Here is a 21,759-nt window from a genome sequence, read left to right as displayed (position 1 = left end):
ACCCTTGCTGGTTACATTGCCCTGAGAGATGCAGCCAGGAGTCCCAAGGTTAACCCAAGGGCCCAAGGGTCTGGCCTTGGAAGGATTCAAGAGCCTTGTTTTATGGGTTTGAGTGATTGTTGGAGGAATACTACCAGCCCATCAGCCCCATTTTTTATTGCTTCTGGTTTGGAGCCCTGGTTCAGGGCCATAGTCCTGGTTGGCATTTTAATAATTATGTAAGTGTAGATCTGTGTGTTATTTACAAAGAGTCCAATAAATAGGAAGCCACAGTCCAAAGAGAGAGAGAGAGAGAGAGAGAGAGAGAGAGAGAGAGAGAGAGAGAGAGAGAGAGAGAGAGATCGCTCTGGGCTCCTCTAACTTACCGAGTTTCATTGAGAAATCAAATGTTATTCTGTTGAGCTTTTCTTTTTATGTGACTTGTTTTATCTCTTGTAGTATTCAATATTTTTCTTTGTTCTGTATATTAAGTGTTTTGACTGATATGCCATGGTGTTTTTCTTTTTTGGTCTTGTATAGTTGTGGCTCTGTGTGTCTATCTGGTGGGTTCTTTGCTGTTTTCTGTATGTTATAATTCAGCTACCCATCTTCACATCCTTATTTCTGTACTCTACTTGATTTACCCTATTGCTGAGATTTTCTCACTCCATTTTTATTTGGACTATTAGGCTTTTCATTTCTAAAATTTTACTGTATTTTTTATTTATTAAATTTTTTCTTATATCGTGAATCATCCTCCATGTCTTGTTAATTTGTGTTCTGTTTTACACCATTCAGGAACTTGTATCCTCTTTGATCCCATTCGTCACATTTTTATTATCCTTTTGAATACTTAATCTGGGGTTTCAATGATTTCACTCCCATTAAAGAATTTTACTATAGACTTAATAATTTTTGAGCAAGTTGTTTTCATTGATTTTTATGTTTCTTGAGTTTCTGCATCGGATTTGAACATCTGTATTATGTCATTTTTGGATCAATGCACTTGTTTGCAATGTCCAAGTGTGGTATAAAGAATATATAGTGTTCAAGCCTTAACTTTCAGCAGAGTCAATACTCATTAGTGGATATTAAGTCTAATAAGTTAATACTTCTGTACTAGTTTTCCAGATTTTCAATAACTAAGTGCTACTGGATGGCCAGCTGAAATCTGTAGCATTGTGATGTCATATTTCTAAATTTTCCTCTAACCATACATTCATCCCACATAGTCAAGGTATAGTTCTCCATAATTGCTCTATTTTTACAGTACAAGAAGCAAACTTAGTTAATGCATATGCCAACAAAGAAATACAATCATAGCTAGTTTTTTTTTATTCCTTAAATTTCTACAATTTTTTGATGAAAAATTAACTGTTCTCTAATTATCCTTAGATAATTCCTTGAAGTTTCAAGTATATGTATAATTCATCTTTAGCAGGAAATCCATAGATATTTTGATGGACTCTAGAATTTATATTCTAACAGTAAAGAGATTTATATGGTTACTTGCTTAACAAATATTTGCTTATCTAAACTGACACATATTGAATTGAATCACATTCAGTTCATGGAGAATTTTTAAAAAGTAATGTTTACTAAGAATCAGGAATCCCCTGGCAATTTGTGCAGTTAATAAGACAGTTTCTAGTATAGGCAATCTCTGCCTTTAAAACATGCTGCAAATTATTTATTATTTTCTTTTTTTACAAAGTAGAAGAGGAATGGTCACTTTTGTGGAGAGACTTTCTCAATGTATTTTATTTAACTGGCTAAGTAAACAGTGATAACCACATGAACGTTCTATTCCTATTTTTAACTTTAACATTCCCATAACAAGCAAATATATTTTAATGTAAAAAAGACTGGTATTCTTGGGGCATTACAATATTTGTGAAAAATAGGAAGTAGAAATGTATAGTTATAAAATCAACTTTAGAACTGGACCAAAAATAAAAATGCCTCTCATACTAGCCATTGAAAGGCAGTACTTATTTTGTATTTATGATATGTATTTCCTATTATCAGGATGATATTTTTACCTATTATTTTTACCTATTACTATAAAAAAATGAATTCCAGTACAACTTGGAGTGACATTTATCCTTTCTTCTAATTAATTCAGCCATGTTTTGAAGTTTCCTTCTTGATGGTTAGCCCTATTCTGGGCTTTCCTGGGGTCGTAATATATGGAAAAAGAATATAATTCCTTGTCTAAATTCTGGTGTATGCTTGTCAAGGCCGGTAATCAAGTGGAGTCAAGGCCTATGGGAATTGACATCTTGTGCCCTGGGAACCCAACTCTTTCCTACTAAGGGGTTGTGGTTTTCAGACCTATGTGTGCTCAGTTTGTGACAGACGTTCCCCTCTGTATCATGGCTTGATTAGCTTCTTGCTCACTTCGTCCCATCTCATAATAGTTTTTGCTGATGGTGTCATAATTTATCCCCTAAAACTGTATGTAAGATGCTGCACATCTTAATCAACTTGCTTTGCAAAGTCCATCTGCTTATGCAAGACCTCCTGTTCCCAGAATCCTGTCTTTGTTTTCTCCTCCTTGCTTCTCCTCCTTGACACCTCACTGTTTGGGACACTTATTCCTGTGGGTTTGGTTCTCCTTGTATCTTCATACCTGTGTTTATTTTCTTTCCTCTTTATTGTGGAAGCCAGTGGTTTAATTACTTCCTATTTTAAGTGTCTGTTGCTTTTTAATTAATTGTGACTAACACAAGCAATGTCAATCTATTTAATTATATACAAATTTTATTAAATACTATAATATGATGGAACCAACTTTTTAATAGTAATTATATAATTACAATTTCAGTGCAATAAAATTTTCCTCACAGTTCAAATGCTACAAGTAAATATTTACAGAAGAACTTCATTAGAAATAATTGACTATTTTATTATAGCAGCTCATTCTTAGAATTTTTGATGTGGTTAAAAAATTATGAATACTTTGGGGTTGTAAAGATGACTCAATGTTAAAGGCACTGGCTGCCCTTCCAGAAGGCCTAGTTTCAGTTCCCAACACCCATACGGGAGCTCATATAGGTAACTACAGTTCCAGGGGATCCAATGTGTTCTTCTGGCCTCTGTGGGTACCAGGCCAGCACCTTATTCATAGATCCACATGCAAGATAAGCACTCATAAACATAAAAAGTTAAAAAAAATGAATTATGGACACTTAGTATCTAATTATAGTATATTATATAGTAAGTGCTCTTGATACTAAAATTAAAGAATATCTAAATGAATAAGATACTTTATAAATATATTCAAGTTATTGTCAAAATTGTTTCTTAAAATGTAGTGTTAGAAAATATGATACCCAAGTCTTAATTATGAGCATATTCATTTTAGTTATATTTGGATATTAATTCTAAAGAGTTGCTCAATGTAATGGTTCTAATTTTACAGGTGTAACATAACAAAATGCTACTGATTAGTTAGTTAAAATAGTGTCGGTTACCTTTCAGTCCTGGAGGCTAAAAGTATAATAATTTGTCAGCATGGACGTGTTTTCTTAGAACCTCCTTCAAGTAACTGTGCCCCAAGCCTGGCTTTTAGTTTGTATTTTTCTGGTGATCTTTAGAATTTCTTGTCTTGTAGAAACATCTCTTTAAGTATAGTTTATAATTTTATACATGGTTTACTTTATGTGTATAGTCTTGCCTCATTTTTCTTTAAGGACCCTAGTAAGATGGAATTAAGACTAGTTTTAAATAAAACTCACTTACATATTATACCTAACTCAAACATATTTTAAAACAAACTTCACCCTGCCAAAAGTTTGGATTTCAGCATATTTGTACCTCGTGTAAACAATGTAGCATCATTAACAGTCCCCACTATGCATAACCTAAAATTAACTGACCATGTGCTCCCTTTGACTGACATCTCATAGTCTCCACCCTGCAGTCCAAACATCTCCTACTCTGCTCACTGTCTTTGTATTTTTATCTCTCAAGATTTACTACTTTCTAATCATATGACTTTGATAAGTCAATTTCTCAAAGTTGCTGTTCATATCTATTAATCTTAAATACTAATCCCTCCATACTCAATCTGAAGAGACAATAAATTTAATTAATGTGAAACCTCAGAAGGCAGTTGAACTGCAAATAGTTATCCATAATTCTCAGCAGTTATCATACTGACTTACTGGATGATGATCACAAGTACTCAGCAATGTTCTTCAAAACTACTATTTAATACAGACAAAATGTCAGAAGAATATTTATTTTCAAATTCAGAGAAAGATGTGGTACATACATATTTCTCTTCACTTCTATAGTCTTTCATCTCTTTGGTTCTTCATTATCTTGAAATTTCTACTCATTTAACTTTGCAAACAATTATTTTTTTCTGATACAGGGCTTCTCTCCGTGTCTGGCCTTACTCTGGGAGTCTAAACTTGAACTGACTCACTATCAGTTGCTCCCTAAAAGTACCCATTTGCTATTCTTGTCTTCATGATGGCAATCCATAAAATATTCCATTTATTTGTGAGTAGAATATTTTTTACTTTTTAATTTACTATATTCTAGATGCTGAGTTAGTAGATCATTTAAAAAGCAATGGAAACATCCATATTCTACCAAAGTAGAACTTTATAAATTAGTATTCTCATGGATAATATTTGCAGGGGGAAATATCAAATAAAATATTGAAAAGGCAAGCTGTCAAATGCAGTCATTTTAAGTGCATTAAATTAATAGGTTACTTTTGATTATATGGAAAACATTTGATGTCAATAGCAGTTATGTGTATTATATTGACTATTGATGAATGTAAACACATGAGACAGGAATTACAGGGCATCTCGACTTCTGAAGAACAAAATTAAACACATTCATGAAATTGCTTTGTAAGTAGTCCAGATATAGTTTTTATATATGAATTATTGCAGATTTCCAGAGAACTTTATATTCTTGTCAAATAGACATTCAAAAAGAAAGAAAGAAAAGAGTATGAGAGATGAGTCCACATTTCCTTAGGCTTAGAATTAAATAACAAAATGACAGGATGTGACTGTGGCTTGTTTTAGGGGTCAGAGAATGAGCAGATGCACCTTAAGCTTTTCAAATTCATCTGGACATCTGAATATATTATAATAATAATGAAAAGAAGAATAGATACCAATCACATATAAAGCAGGAGCACTGGGAATAATAAATATATTTTCTAGCATATGCAGCCATGTATCTATTCTTTCCATAAAATCTATAACTTCTAATTAATGTATATGTATGTGATCAAAACTACACTTACAAAAAACACACCCTATTCCAATTATTTACTTTGCAACAGATTCCTAGATATGAACAATATACCAAGATAATTTAAATGTTTCTAAATGTACCCATGGTGTGTAATGTAGTGATGTCAAACCATCTTAATTTGATATGCCATATATTGAATGCAGATTAGACATAACAATTTTGACTTCATATGTCATATTTTTAAATTATTCTTTTTTCATTTAAAAAATGTGCATATCTTTCTCTACTCTCCCCCTATCCTTACTACTAGAGCTCATGACAGAACACAGATGAGGAAGCAAAATATGGTAAGAGACAAGTGATATCGAGGCGTGGTTCAAAGTGCTACATTGGGAATGAAACATATGTGGGTATCTCACTCATGAACTCACACTAGCTATGGTAAACTGCACAGGACCTGCACAATCAATCCACCTAAAGCTAAGGTACAGATGAGGGGTGCAAATCAAGGATGGGCATTGTCCTCATTCCTTACTGAGGAGCTATTGGCAGTCATCAGCTCCTGGGAAAGAGGGTACTGTTTCCCTTGAGGATGTGACCACTGTAGTATATCTTTTCCCCAGTGGGTGGTTCCATATCCATAGTCATACAGGCAGCACTAATTGGACTTAATGTGTTGTCAAACAATGGAGAAGTCCAGCAAGTTAGGAGAGGCCATGCTGGAGGGTATTTGAGAGCAGCAGGAAGGGAAAATAGAAGGTGAGTATGACCATGTTTCATTTTTTACATGTATGAGATTCTCAAGAATAAAGTAAAATTAATAATAAAAATACAAAAAAAAATAGAACAGAAAAAAATGGGTTGACTTCCCTGTCTACTCTCTGTGATAAGGATTTTTTAATTGTATCTTATATTATGTGCATGCTATATTCCAGAGCTGGGAACATACAGACATGGAAGAGATACTTTTTTTTTTCTCAAAAGTAAACAGTTCTTAATTTATTATAACCAACAATGCAATTGTTCCTTCTTAAATGCTAGATTATTGACCAAAAGTAAAGAAGAAGAAATAAGAGAATTGGCTAACATGAGAAAATAACTGCAATCTCCTTACACAAGCTTCCCTTGCCTGGAAAATGGGGAAATGTGCTACAGCAGCACAGAGAGCAGGCTCCAGTCCCAGCACACAGGAGACTGGTGCACTTGGACTGTGCATAAGAGCAAGCATTGGACAAGCCGGCATGGGTGAGAGGGGGCTCACCAGGCCCTGCACAGCCTAAGGCTACTGGCTGTTGATTGCAGTGGGATACTGTCTCCTGAAGGGATGTGGCCTCTTACGAGTTGTCTTTGCTTTAGTGGGTGCCCTACACTCATGCATACACGAGCAGTATTTGGACTCAGGAAGTTAGAAAGAAAAAATAATAAAGAAGATGAGGATACAAAGTTGAGAAGGGTTATGGCAGGACTTGAAGAACTGGAGGGGAACTGCAGGGGACTTATATGATCATAATGCATTGCATACATGTATGAAATTATCAAAGAATAGATAATTAAAATTAAAAGTAATAAAGAAACAGAAACAGTTTCCCAATGTTAAATTCCAAATACGTCTTAATTTTAAGTCCTCTGTTTTATGCTTATAATTTTCTTTTATAAGTATTATTTTAATTGAAAGATCATAAGTATATTAAATTATGGAGTACATTGTGATCTTTGAACATGTGTATAATTGCTATAATTGAGCTGATTAAAGAAACCATTACTTATCATTTTTAGAGGGAAGGTATTTCTTAGTTATCACAATATTACAATGTACTGCTGTTGACTGTAGTCATTCTGCTGTGCCATTAATCTAAAATTTTTTTGGGTTGTATGAATAATACATATATATTCTTAGCAAATAATCCAAATGCAACCAAATATAAATGACATTTTACCTATTAGTCTCATTTGTTTTAATTCTGAAGTTTGAGGGATACTACATCATTTATTATATAAGGAGGCTCTCAATTGCTCTCTCTAAAATAATTCTCCAAATTTATAAGTATAATTTCATGTCTCTAATATTTATTGATTCTAGTGAAATTTCAGGATCCATTCTGGAGAATTCTGACAAGGCAACATGGAATGATGTGTTGAAAGCAGGCAGCGTTTATTGCAGATTAGAGGAGAATACACCATCTAGGACTGAGAGAGAACAATGGCCAAGGGATCATTGTAGAGCCATAACCTCTTGAGAGGTGAGAGTGAGTAAGGCCAGTCCATAGTTTAGTCAGTTTTTGTAAAATTCCTAAGATCTCAAGAACAGGCAGTGTGGTTTCCTATCTAAGTGACTTACAGATCTTCCAGGATTGACTCTTAAAAGAGGGATAAAATATGTACCCCTGTATTTTGTTGTTTGTTTGTTTGTCCAAAAGCTGTCTACATGATAGTATTTTTGTAAGGAGTAACCAGACTTAGCTAGTTGTCTATTAATAATCTTCCAGGCAGTGTAAGATGTCAGGTTTCCTTTCAGGACCAGTCTTCTTAGCAGTATGTGGAGTCCTAAATTTCCCATCCTTGATTTTAAGGATATGGATTTTAAGAGGGATGTCCATCAGAATTTCAAACCTGATAACACCTATCTAACTACTTAACTGTGGCAATATAATGTTATGAAAATATCTCTCACTGTCGAGGAGACTGCAACCTTTGCTAAACCTAACAGCCAGAGTTAACAAAACACTTTAAGATTTAAGACGGCTGCACTACTGTGTACTCAGGGCATTTGTCTAGCTTACTTTATGAGAACAATGTAACAATAAACCTTATTAGTTTTGGATTTTTCATGTAATTCAACAACCTAAGCTAAAACATAGCTGTAGTCTCAAATTCTATACTCTTCCCTGACCCAGAACAATGCACATATATCATTTGTTGAAGGCAACAGAAGTTGCAAACAACCTTCTGAAATCTACCATAAAGGCTAATGCAACATTTATGGATATTGGTTGACAAACAATAATGTCTACTAGGTAGGTCAGTTTGCGTTTGTTAGAGGTAGCAACTCAGTCCTTGTAAAACTCGCTTAAAATTTTTTTGTAGAGTTTCCCATTCCTTCACCATGTAATGCTTTCCGTGCTGTTCAATAAAAGTGAAAACATATCCTTTTGTGAGGGACAGACACGTAGCAGACAGACCCAGACACAGTTACACAGAGACAGAAACATGGGGACAAGAATCCCAAGAAAACCAGGCAGGACAGATTCAGACTCACACAACAGAAAGAGAGTGGACTAAAGACACAAGGAACATGGAACAGGGACTTCAAATCTCGACTTGCTGTTGGTTAAAGGACTCTAAGAGGAAGTGCTTTTACTTCATTTGTTAATGTGACACTTATGAGTTGTTGGTGACTCTGGGTTAATCAGGAATGTGTTTAATCTACACACTTAATAATCTGATATGTAAATATAGCAAAGGAATATGCTGTGGTTGTTGTTAGATTTAGTGTACTGCCCTTAAAGGGAGTAGTCTGCTCACAGTGCTGATTGAAGGCCAAGAGACTGAAACTGCTGATTATTTGCAATTGACAGACTCATTTAGCAACTCATTTAGGGCATCAAATGTCAAAAGGGAGAGAGTGTACATATATATGAGCACATCACATGCAAAGCCACCGTAACTCAGTTATTTGAGTTCTGTTCCAGTCCCTTCCCAAACCTCCCATCTCTAAACATGAGAATTGGATTAATTTTCCATACTTTTAATCCCTCACAGTGGAGACTAATCTTCTACACATGAATCCTTGTGGGACATAGTAAAGCCATATCCAGATCATAGTAAATATTTTCATTACTTATTACTAATTGTTTGAACATAACTGTTTTCTGTGGTCTCTATTAAGCAAATCAGAGAGAAGGAGTATGTGGTGGTATTGTGTTCCCCAACATATTGTGTACCCTAATAAACTTATCTGGGGTCAGAGAACAGAAAAGCCACTAGATACTTAGGAATAGGCAGTGGTAGCACACGCCTTTAATCCTAGCATTCCAGATGCAGAAATCCATCTGTTCAAGGATACAGCCAAGCATGTTGACTCATGCCTTTAATCCCGGAAAGTGAGCCTTTAATCCCAGGAAGTGATGGCAGGAAGCAGAAAGGTATATAAGGCGTGAGGACCAGGAACGAGAAGCATTTGGCCTGGTTAAGCATTTGGCTGGTTAAGCTTTCAGGCTTTTGAGTAGCACAGTTCAACTAAGACCCATTCAGATATGAGGATACAGAGGCTTCCAGTCTGAGAAAACAGGATCGCCTGAGGAATTGGTGAGGTGAGGTTAGCTGTGGCTTTTTCTGTCTCTCTGATTTTCCAGTGTTCACCCCAGTACCTGGTTCAATGTTTGTTTTATTACTAAAGACTCTTTAAGATTCATGCTACAGGAGTACTCAGAGGAAGGTGAAAAGGCAGAAAGAAAATAATGAAAGTAAGAATGTATTGTTTAAGGACTGTGGCTCAGGTGTATTTGAAGAATACAATGTATAGATTAATTCTGTTAGTCACATGGTTATTATACAATGCTAGGCTGTACAGAGAGAAAATCCAAAGGTAACCTAAGAATTTTTTTGTGAAAGCTTGGTCTCACACACATACACCGACTCCAGTCTAAAGCAGGAAATAATATCTGGTGAGACTAGGATGCCGTATGCCTGTAATGACAACTAATGATTATGCTAGGGAATCAAACTCTACCATGCATAGTGTTACTTATCTTAGGTGAATATTGAAACTCCAAATTCTAATTTGTTTCCAACCAATATCTAATTCAACAAAATAATATGCACCTGTTATTACAAAAATAGAACTGCTGGGTTAAGCCTAATTGCCTAGTAATTAATCATACTGGAGAAGTTTGAAACTGAATCAGAGTTTGTCGTGCATCTAACATTGATAGATTTTGTTGAAAAAGTCTTTCCAGGAAAATTAACATATTTTTATGAATTGAATTACCCTTCACATAAGAAGTAATACTTCTGTGTAAATAAAGCTCTTTGTATAAATTTATTATGTTTCTTAAGTAAATGATGAATTGAAATGCCAAATTGAATATTTTATATTGTCTTAATGTGACCTGGTAAGACAGTACCTCCCTCTTTTATTCTTGCTGAGGCCACTTCAGGTTAAGTAGAATTTGATCTCTTTGATGAGGAATCTTGTGGAAAATTACCTAATGCTCTTATAGGAACCCAAGTTTAAGGTGACCTTGCTAACTCAGCTTAGCTTCTGCTAAACTGCCTATTTGTGCAAAACTCCCCCACCAGCTAACTGCTTACCTTTGTTTCTGTTAAACTGCTTGCTTATGCAAAACCTCTTACTGCAGGTGTATAGCTAGATACCTCTGAAAACCCCTTGCTCTAAATGCTCAGACTACACTTAGGTCCTGAATACCTGTGTGTAGTCCTAGCCAGCTGGAATACTCTCAATTAGCTATAAACTGTGTCTGAGTGGCCATCTCTGGTGGTCTCTTCATAACATTAATGTTTAATATTAAAAATAATACATGTCAATGAATCAGTTTTCTTTTTTTAAAAGCTGTTGTTTAAAGATTCAAATACTATAGTTCAAAATAATGTCTCAAAACATTTTCTTAACAAATTATGCCCAGAAGAATACCAGGAAACACCAGGGATATATTAGCACACTCATCCTAATTTGTCCCTACTATCTTTAATCAAAATGTGTTCCCTGTGATGTCTACATTCTCCTGTTTTTCTCCTCTATTATTATGTTGAAATTTCCTTTACAGAACCTGACTCCTAGTGTACATGGATCCTTATCCTAAATTTCCCAAAGCATCAACAACTGGAGGCTCAACTCAGAAAAATAATTGACTGATTACTGTAACATACCGAAGGATAAATTTAATTAAATATGCATGCTGTCTCTTTGAAAATAAAAGAGAGAACAAAAGTACTGAATGCTTTTAAACAAATAGAGAGGTTAATAAGAATATAAAATGGCTGTTCTTACAAATTGGAATATTCACAATTCTGAAATGTGATTTCTGACAGAAGACAAATAAATGAGAATTGAATGACTGTCCCACTTTGGTTTTGAGGTTTGAAAATGTGGTTGAGAGTAGACAGGGTATTGTAATGACAATGAATCAAAGAAAAAAACAAAAACACCTGTAGTTAGGAGAGGTCAAATCAGCTAGATTGTCAAGGAGAGAGAGACAGAGAGACAGAAAGAGAGACAGAGACAGAAACAGAGAGAGGGAGACAGAGTGGTAAAGACAGAGAGGTGGAGAGTTAGGAAAATGAGAAAACAGAAAGATAGAGATATAGATACACAAGGGAGTATATTGTTTAGACAGACATTTGCTTTGCACATGAGTGAATTTGTTGTTTAAAAATGTAGGACCAAAGATATAAATATAATTACTGAATTTTGTCTGCAAATAAATATCCAGTACAAAATATGCATTTTAGCAAAACTTATCAAGATGATTCTGTGGTTAAGAGTGCTTATGGCTACTGTAGAGGACCAGTCTTCAGGGTGAGCCCTATGTGGTAGCTCACCATCATCCATACCTCCAGTGCTAGCAAATATGACACCCTCTTCCCTTCTTCACAGACACCAAGAACACATGTGGGCCAACAGGCAGAACACTCATAGACATATAATAAAATAAGTAAACCTTTGAAAACGGAAAAGAATATAAAGATAAAACTGTTAGCTAAGGGGGACTTTTTTTTTTTTTTGTAACAGGACCAAGAACTTGTACAAAACTACTGGTAACATCACCTGTGGTTAATAAATAGTAAATTTAAATTTTCCTCTATTGTCCACAGGACACTTGAATATCATGTGGAGAGATATAACAAAAAAGAAGGAAAAGAAAGAGGAGTGGAAGGAAAAAGGAAAGAGAAGGGAAGGAAGGGAAAAAGGAAGGGAAGAAGGAGAGAAACAAAGAAGAAAAAGGATGAAGTAGAGAATAAAAGCAGTTCCCATTTGATTGATTATTTGAATGTCTGTGTAGAATTTTATGAGCAGTCTGCAAAACTCTACCAGAATAGTAAACTGTTTAGTTACTGGACTAGCCCTGCTGTTTAAATTTGGGTTTCCTCCTGAGTACTGGGTCTTAGCTTTCTTTAGAGCACTTACTTGAGAAAGCTTTCTCTGAATCTTTGAAATGTAAATCTTTCCCCAGCACCTTTTAAGGTTTACAGCCCAGACTCTCTGCTAAGAGCTCTAGGCCTCTCCTTTGAAATGGAATCAACAGAAAAGAAAGGGGCTACCTTCTGTTCCTGCAGAGAGAGGTGTCAGGCAGTGCAAAGTGGAATTAGCAAACAAGAGAGGCATAAGCATTTCTCTGTTCTGAAAGCCTCTTGTTCTATCACGTTTAACCCTCACCCCGGGTTGAAACTTTTGGCCTTGTGTTTCAGGGTAGTTGAATCTGTCAAGTCTTCATGGCCTATTAACTCATTGAATACCATTCTCCTCTGATGTTAGCAACACAGAATATGGAATCTCTGCACAAAATGAACTTTGTATTCTAGTTGTTCTTATTTGGAGAATTGTTTTTTGAGATAAAATTTTTCTCTGTAGACCAAGCTGGCATTACAATTCTCTGTGAATTGTGAGTATAACTTAGAAGATTCACCTCAGTGTGCTGTATTTACATATATTAAATACAAATTATTAGAAACAGAAATGAAATATCACAATTACATCTGGAATATTATTCCCTAGGATGGATTTTATAAAATATTCATTATGATGGGACACCAATACCTGTACATCAGTTAGATACAATGTAAAATTTGAGAAATATTATGTTTATAGTTCAAATATTTAATATTGCTAAGATAAAATTCTCCCCCTTGACCATTAAGCTTTTGTAGGCATTTGTAGAGTGTCATGCTTTGTGTTTGATTTTGGTTACTATGACCTATTGAAGATAAGTTTGTTGGAGGCCTATGACATTTTCCTAAATAAGGTGTGAAAATGATCATGACTGGATTGTGATAAAGTTAGAAGGAAGATGAACTCTTATCTGATGCTCCTTATTGTGGTGGTATTGTGTTCCCCAAAATACTATGCATGCTAATAAACTTATCTGGGGTCAGAGAACAGGACAGCCACTAGATACAGAGGCCAGAAAATGGCACTCACACCTTTAATCCTAGCATTCCAGAGGCAGAAATCCCGCTGGATCTCTGTGAGTTCAAGGTCACATTGGAAACAGCCAGGCATGGTGACACACTCCTTTAATCCCAGAAAGTGAGCCTTTAATCGCAGGGACTGATGGCAGATAGCAGAAAGGTATATAAGGTGTGAAGACCAGAAACTAGAATCATTAGGCTGGTTAAGTTTTTAGGCTTTTGAACAATAGTTCAGCTGAGATTCATTCTGGATGAGGACCGAGAAGCTTCCAGTCTAAAGAAACAGGATCAGCTGAGGAACTGGCGAGGTGAGGTAGCTAGCTGTGGCTTGTTCTGCTTCTCTGATCTTCCAGCATTCACCCCAATAACTGGCCTCAGGTTTGATTTTATTAATAAGAACTTTAAGATTCATGCTACACCTTATCTTACTCAGATTGCTTAGCCAAACTAGCAAAATTTAGGATTTAAACCAGACTTTATTATTAGTAGAGAGAGAAACATTTTTAAATCCTTGCATGTAATAGCCTCAGTACAGACTACTACCAAATTTTCATATTTAAACCTTAAAAAAGTAAATGAATAAGAAAACTGACAGTAAAGGAAAACAAGAAAAAAGAAAACTCAGAAAATGATGCATAAATAATGTATAAGTCTATGTAAAAAGAAGAACAGCAATGGATACACTATAAAGAGGTCTGACAGTAATGTACATGTTTGCATTATGGTGTTTCAAATACATGTTCCTTGCATCCAGAGTACCAGAGTCTTCTATTCTTCCTAAACATGAGTGGTAAGACACAGACCATTTGAGTTAAATATCCCATCATTCAATATATACGGTAGGTACAGAATCTTCCTGCAGTTTTTATCTTTGTAATTGTCATTACTTTATTGACTAATCAAACTATTTGTTACTATGGGTTATCTCTTTGTGACACTTCTGTTTTCTGCTCAAGGAGGATTATGCGTTGTTCCAGCTGTCTCATCCACACAGCCAATTGCTCACTGACATCCTGGTAAAACTCCTAGCCTCACACTACCTGCTGTGTATCTCTGGCAACAACTTCTAAAAATCAATTGGAAAAATTTTTTGACACTTCCTCAAGTCTTTCAGTGGACTGAGATTATGTCTTGTCACTGTGGATTCAATTATTAATTGATCAATTGCTACTCTCTAAAATAACTGATGGTTTAGGATTCTCTGTGCCTCCAAGGAAATTAAATGCAAATCTGTGTCAGTCATCTGTTAACAAAGCCTCCTTTAAGAAAAAAAACCACCAGAATACAAATGGGAAGGCCTGCAGCAGTTTGAGTCAAGTGGAATTCAACTCCCTTTTATTTTATTTTCTTAATAGCCCAATAGCCTGTTTGGTTCTTCTTCCTTGAAATAGTACCTAATCAAAAGTAATATATCAAAGAACTTAACACAGTTACAAATCAGAGTTCTGTCTTTTTCTTTTTCACATAGTTAGCTGGTAGATGTAGATTTTTTAGACACAAGGGTGTCAGAATATGTACTGAAGTCTCAACTGCCCATAGCTTCGAATTGAGAAGAAAGTCTCTCAAGCAGGTATAGTCATTCCTTGAAATTTCCAAGTAAAAATAAAATTCTCTGTCCTCCCATTTACAGTGTGGCACGGAAAATTCATTTTATATTTTGGCAACAAATCTTGAAAAGTAGAAAATTTTAAATTTTTATGTAATTTATAAAATATTGTAAGCATACATACTATGATTCTATATCACAATTTGAAATTGTTCTTCTTTTGTGCCCATTGTCCCTTTTTTTCATTATTGCTAAAATAAAAGGATTAGAAAAAAGTCCCAAGCTCACAGACTCTAGACTGACAGCTGGGGAGCCTGCATGGGACTGAACTAGGCCCTCTGAAATGTGGATGAAACTTGCCTGGCTTGATGTGTTTGTGGGTCCCCTGGCAATGGGAACAGGACTTATCCTGGGTATAGGAACTGGCTTTTTAGATCCCATTCCTTATGGTGGGATGCCTTACTCAGCCTTGATGCAGTGGGGGAGGGACTAAGTAGGGCCCCAAGTTGGTATTCCAGCCTGTGTTGACTACCCAAGGAAGGTCTTACCATCTATGAAGAGGGAATGGGTGTCCGAATGTGGGAGGAGCAGGAGAAGGGGAGAGACAGGGAACAGGGGTTAGTATGTAAAAGGAAAGAAAATTTTTTAAATAAAAAAATTATAATAAAAAAGTCACAAATTTACTAATATAATAACTTCATTCATCTTTTGAAACAAAATGCAAAAGTTTAAGAAAGAGTCACAATCTTCAAATCTGGGATATTAGTAAGTTAATGGTCTATTGAGAAATAACAAATATTCTTTCTTAAAATAATTTTAAAATGTTGCAAAACAAGTTTGAAAACAATTTGTTGGAACATAGCCTCTTCAACAGGGATAGGAAACTGGACACACACACAAAGAAAAGTACAACTAGACCCATATTTCTCATCCTGTAAAAAGAATGGTTTAAATGGATCAGGGAACTTAAGATGAAATTGCTCTGGGAAAATGTAGGAAAAAAAACGTTCAAGGTATGCCAGGACTATCTATCTGAAAAGAAAACCAATGGCACAATAAATAATTTGAATGCTAAAATTTAGCAGAAGAAATTATTTGAAATAAAAATCAGCTCAGCAAAAGAAATAATCTCCACAGTGAAGAAACAGTATAAAGAATGGTAAATAATCTTTGCCAATTTACATCATATAAGGAGTTCATATCCTGATTACATTATAAAACTGAAAAAAAAACCCTAAATAACCCTCCAAAACCACAAATATTACAGGCAATAACTAGCCTAATGAATGAAAAAAAACTTTAAATAAATACAAATGAATGATCAATAGATGCTTAAAACAAATCTGCTATGCATGGTCCTTCTCTTGACTAGTTAGCAAGTTTGAGGCCAACCTGCACTACATAAGCCCTTTCCCAAACAAAGAAACAAATGAACAAACACAAAAACAAAATGATATTCAGTGTCTTTGACCATCAGACAATTGCAATTAAAACTGCTTTGAAATTCTATTGCAAAGAAAACTGATTGTTATTATCAGAAAAAAACCTATGATAGTAAAGATGTATTGGAAGATGTACTATTTTTCACTGCTGATAAGATGCCATTTGGTAAAGAAACTATGAAAAACATGCAGTTTGTTTAGTTTTCTCCAAAAAACTAAAAATAAAATTACTGCAAATACTATCTTTCATATACTATTCTGCCGAGATTTTTTTTTCCGTGCACTTGACTGGAGTTATCTGAGAAGAGGAACCTCAATTGAGAATATGCCTCTATCATTCTATAGGCAAGTCTATGGAACATTTTCTTGATTCCATGATTCCTGGAATGGCACCTGTCTTGCACTCCTGCCTTCCTGATCTTTCATGATGGACTACAACTGTAAGATGAAATAAACCTTTTCTCCTGAGATTGCTTCCAGTCCATGGTCTTTGTCCCAGCAACTAAAACATATACAGAGCCTATATTTAAATTTTCATATGCATATGTGCTTGTGTAAGTGTGTGTGTGTGCATTTGTATGCAGATCATGAAAGCAGAAAGAGGACCAAGGGAAGTGAGGAAGAGGTTTAATGGAGAAGAGGAACAAAATAGGATAATGGAATAGAGGAATCTGTTGTATAAAATCAGAGGCACAGTCTATTTAGAGAAAGGAAAGAAAGTAGCAAGAGGAGATCAGGATTTGGAGAGGACAATGGGATCAAGTAATAAAACAAAGCATAATTACACACACACACACACACACACACACACACACACACACACACACACACACGGAATGTTTAAAAGAAACAAAGAATGAAGCCATATGTTTCCCAGATTCCGTTCTTTCTGTTTTTCTAGAGCTTTAGATACATGAAAATGTCCACAGCAATAGAACGATGAGTTCAAATGATGATGATGATGATGATGAGATTTCCTCTGCAAGATTCTTTCTCCAATCATTCCTATCTGTAGGAAGGATTGTATTTCTAGAAGCAACTGGGAGATATGTAATATTTGTTGTTACTGATTTTTATCTGAGCTTTGTCACATGCCCTTTGACCAGATAAACTCCTATCCCAAGAAATAAAATTTCTGTGAAAAGTTTAGACTATGTGCTACACAATGATCTACACTACAAACAGTAATGTCTTTCTCCTCCTGCTCCTTCTCCACTCTCTTTTCAGGGTAAAGAGAAAATCATGTACTGAGAAGACTTGCCCCACACATCTAGACATGCTTGTTCAACTCTGGCACCCTGAAGACTCTTAAGGACAGCATTTCATCCAAGAAGTTCCGAGTTCAAACAAGAGACGTTCAACCCTGTCTTGATAGTACCTTATTCGTAATTAATGCACAAATCCCCATTGATGCTGAACTGAAAAACAGTAAGTGACAGAAATCAATGATTCTGAAACAATCACAATTTTCTTAATCTCTGAGGGACATTTGCCTTTTTCTTCCCCAATACCTCACAATTACTTAGTTGTATAGGTTTCAATATTTTGTGCATCTTTATATCCATCAAACTTAATGAATTATAAAGCTGGATTGAATCCTTGTCTCTGCATTATTTTAATTAAACCAATGTCTCCCTAGGCATTGTAAGTTCATTGCTCATGCTTAAAAGGATTGACAGGTCAATTTTGGAACTTATGTCAGGCCTCAAAAAAATAAAAAAATAAAAATAAAAACAAAAGCTTTTTCTGCTGTCTTTCTGAGTTGAAGGATATGTGTCTATTGGGAATCTGCTGCTTCCTGACGGTCTTGTGAGGAGCATGTGAGGTTTTGAGATGCAGCACAGGGTGTGAGTCTTGGCTCAGCAGCTGTCTGATTCTAAGTAACAGAAACTGATCAATGCCCCTGCTTCCTCATCTTTAACTGAAGGAAAATGACAAACCCCACTAGCATCACTATTGCCACTTTTGCTAAAAGTTTTGACTACTCCTTTAGGAGGGAACAAATGCAACCGAGGCCTTGTGCTCTTGTTTGTTTGCTTGTTTGTTGTTTTATTCGTTTGCTTTTTCTTTTTCTCTTACATAGTAGAAAATAAAAAAAAAAAAGATATAATGATGTTTTCAGTAAGATGGGTGGGACTTGAAATTAGTATCTAAAATATCCCAGACTTAGGACTAGAGAGGTGATTCAGCTGTTAAGAGCATTCACTGCTCTTCCAGAAGCTCTTGTCTCAATTCCTGGCAAACTGGGGTCCCTCAGAAACAACTGTAACTCTAGTATTTGTGGGTCTGACACTCTCTTCTCTTTTCCTGATATGCAGCCCTCCCTCATGTGGTACACAGACATGTATGCAGATAAAACACCCATGTAGATATGTGTAATAATAAAAAATAAAGTATCAAAGATTCAGAAAAGCAAATACCCAAATACCTCAGAGTTACACTCAGATCCTAAATTTCAATTGTGTTTGTATGTGTGAATGTGTGTTCATGAATGTATGTTGTCTGTGTGCATGTGTCTGGGTGCCTGTGTGTAGGTAGTAAAAGAAAATGGACTGTTTTGTTATTTTATGTTGTGGTATAGCACCATGACCAGAAGCAACTTAAGGAAAAGGCTTATTTTGGCTTACTACAGTTCCAGATGTCTAGAGTCCATAATGGTGAGGGTGAGGAAGACATGGAGAAAGTAGCCATTTCATTAGCACAGCAGGAAAACAGAGACAGTCACCTGGAAATGGGGAGATGCTATAAACTTGCAACCCCTGCCCACAGTGATATACTTCCCCTAGCAAGACTCCTGTCATAAAAGCTTATAACCTCCCCATTCTTGCGTGACCAACTGGGGATCCGTGGTTAAATATAGAACACATGAGGACATTTCCCATTCAACCCATGACACAGACTGTAGGAGAGGAAAACAGATCTTAAGGGAAGGGTGTGAACTGAGGAAAAAGAAAGTAGAATACATTTGGGATAGTGGGAAGAGGAAAGGAGTCAGACAGAGAGGGGTAGGGAGCTAAGGGAAGGGAGTATGTACGAAAGTCTCCTGATGTAATTCCTTACTTCATATACCAGTTCTTTAAAAATTAAAGACAGAAAACATTGTCTCTTTTCTATCTAAACTTAATTGCTGATTTCAGACTTTTGTAATTCTTTGGCTATAATTGGAGGGGTGGAGTCGGCGGCGCTCTTGGCTGGCCACGGCTACCTCGGGTATACAGCGCTAGTGGCTGGCACTAGACGCTGAGGTGGCAGAAGAATCATGAGCCATGGTTACCTTTTTAGAGCTTTATTAGAAGAAGAAGAAGAAGAAGAAGAAGAAGAAGAAGAAGAAGAAGAAGAAGAAGAAGAAGAAGAAGAAGAAGAAGAAGAAGAAGAAGAAAGAGAGAGAGAGAGAGAAAGAAAGAAAGAAAGAAAGAAAGAAAGAAAGAAAGAAAGAAAGAAAGAAAGAAAGAAAGAAAGAAAGAAAGAAAGAAAGAAAGAAAGAGAGAGAGAACCAAAGAGATGCAGAGGGAGACAGAGAGACCACGTGGAGGGAAAGACAGAGAGAGTACAGAGAGTGCGTGGGAGGGCACGTCCGCTTTTTAGGCTGGGATGCTATTGAAGGCTAATGACATAATAAGGACAGAGTATTTACAATAATGGCAGGTATAGTTTTGTCTAGACCAGAGACTCCTTTTCTGTTTTTTCACAACTCTACTGTTTAACAATTAAAACAGTTTTACATATTTATCTTCTAGTACCCAAGAGCATTTTCTCTATGACTTAAAATAGCTAGCTGAAAATCCATTCCAAGTGAAAGCTGCCTCAAACAAATATTTATTCAAATTAAATATAAATAAATATATTTCTAAGAAAAATTAGAGCTGAAAAATCCAACTGATAAAATGACTTTTATCTTGAAAAATGTTGCTATGTAGGGGAGTATAAGGAGTTTAATTTCTTAGAATATCTATCTGGGTATATCTCATTTCTACAAAATGATGGGGGGATTTGAAAGTGGCTGATCTGTCTTTCCTACCCCTGTTAAACTGCATTCTTTCTGGGGCCCTGCACTTAATATGTATGATGTGGGTTCAATAAAGAAGTATATGAAGTGAAGATGGTGTGGGGGTTTGAATCACAATGGCCCCCATAGGCTCCTAGATTTGAATGCTTGGTCACTAGGGAGTGCTGTAGCTAGAGTTTTCCTGCCTTGCCCACAGTCAGGACAAATCTCTGTCACCTGCCAGTCCCACAGCCACTCAGATCCGACCAAGTAAACACAGAGACTTATACTGCTTACAAACTGTATGGCCGTGGCAGGCTTCTTGCTAACTATTCTTACAGCTTAAATTAATCCATTTTCATAAATCTATACCTTGCCACGTGGCTTGTGGCTTAATGGCATCTTCACATGCTGCTTGTCATGGCAGCAGCTGGCAATGTCTCTTTCTGCCTTCTTGTTCTTTCTTTTCTCCTCTGCTAGTCCCACCTATACTTCTTGCCTAGCCACTGGCCAATCAGTGTTTTATTTATTGACCAATCAGAGCAATTTGACATACAAACCATCCCACAGCAGAGTGGTGCTACTTGACAGGGATTAGGAGGTGTGGCCTTGTTGGAGTAGGTGTGGACTAGTTGGAAGAAGTGTGTCACTGAGGGTGGGCTTTGGGATTTCAAATGCTCAAGACAGGCCCAGTGTATCTCTCTTCCTACTTTCCAGTTCCAGAGGTAGAACTCTCAGCTACCTCCCCTGTAACATGTCTGCCGGAATGCTGCCATGTTCCCCAACATGATAACAATTTAAATCTCTGAACTGTAAGCAAGTCCCAATTAAATGCTTCTCTTTGTAAGCGTTGTGTGTTCCTGGAGTCTTTTCATGGCAATAGAACATTAACTAGGACAGATAACATTCCCCATCTCATTTTTCCCAATACAAAATTTAAACATATATGCACTTAATGGTCTTTTGTATCATTAGGAAATTGATCAAACTAGAGCTTTCCTCTGCTGAAAGACTAACATTGGCGTGTTCTTCAGCTGTGTAGAAAGGAGGAAGGGAAGCACTGAAAGGTAGAAATCTAGTCCTTTCCTGTCTGATGCTTCTGATCAATAGTGCTCAATGATTAGAGGAAGGGCTGTTCATTCTCCCAAGGACAATCAAGGTCTTTTTAAAAGTAACTCCTTTTTTGTTTCATTTTTTTAATGAGGCAGATCTCATATCAGATCCCATAAAAAGTATCATGAATAATAAATGACAAAACATTTGTGGGGTGATTTGCACAAATGTTGGAAGAATATGACCCAAAATTTCTCAAAGTTAGATAAAGGAATTCATTACTAACACAGGTGTCTATGGTTTGAGCAATGCACACAGAAAAAAGCACAGTGAACATGGTCTCCAAATCATGAATCTTTTCATTAATTATTTGAGATATT

Source organism: Peromyscus leucopus, chromosome 19 (assembly GCF_004664715.2).
Source record: "Peromyscus leucopus breed LL Stock chromosome 19, UCI_PerLeu_2.1, whole genome shotgun sequence".
Classification (NCBI taxonomy): Eukaryota; Metazoa; Chordata; class Mammalia; order Rodentia; family Cricetidae; genus Peromyscus; species Peromyscus leucopus.
Note: the sequence above shows the minus strand (reverse complement) of the source record.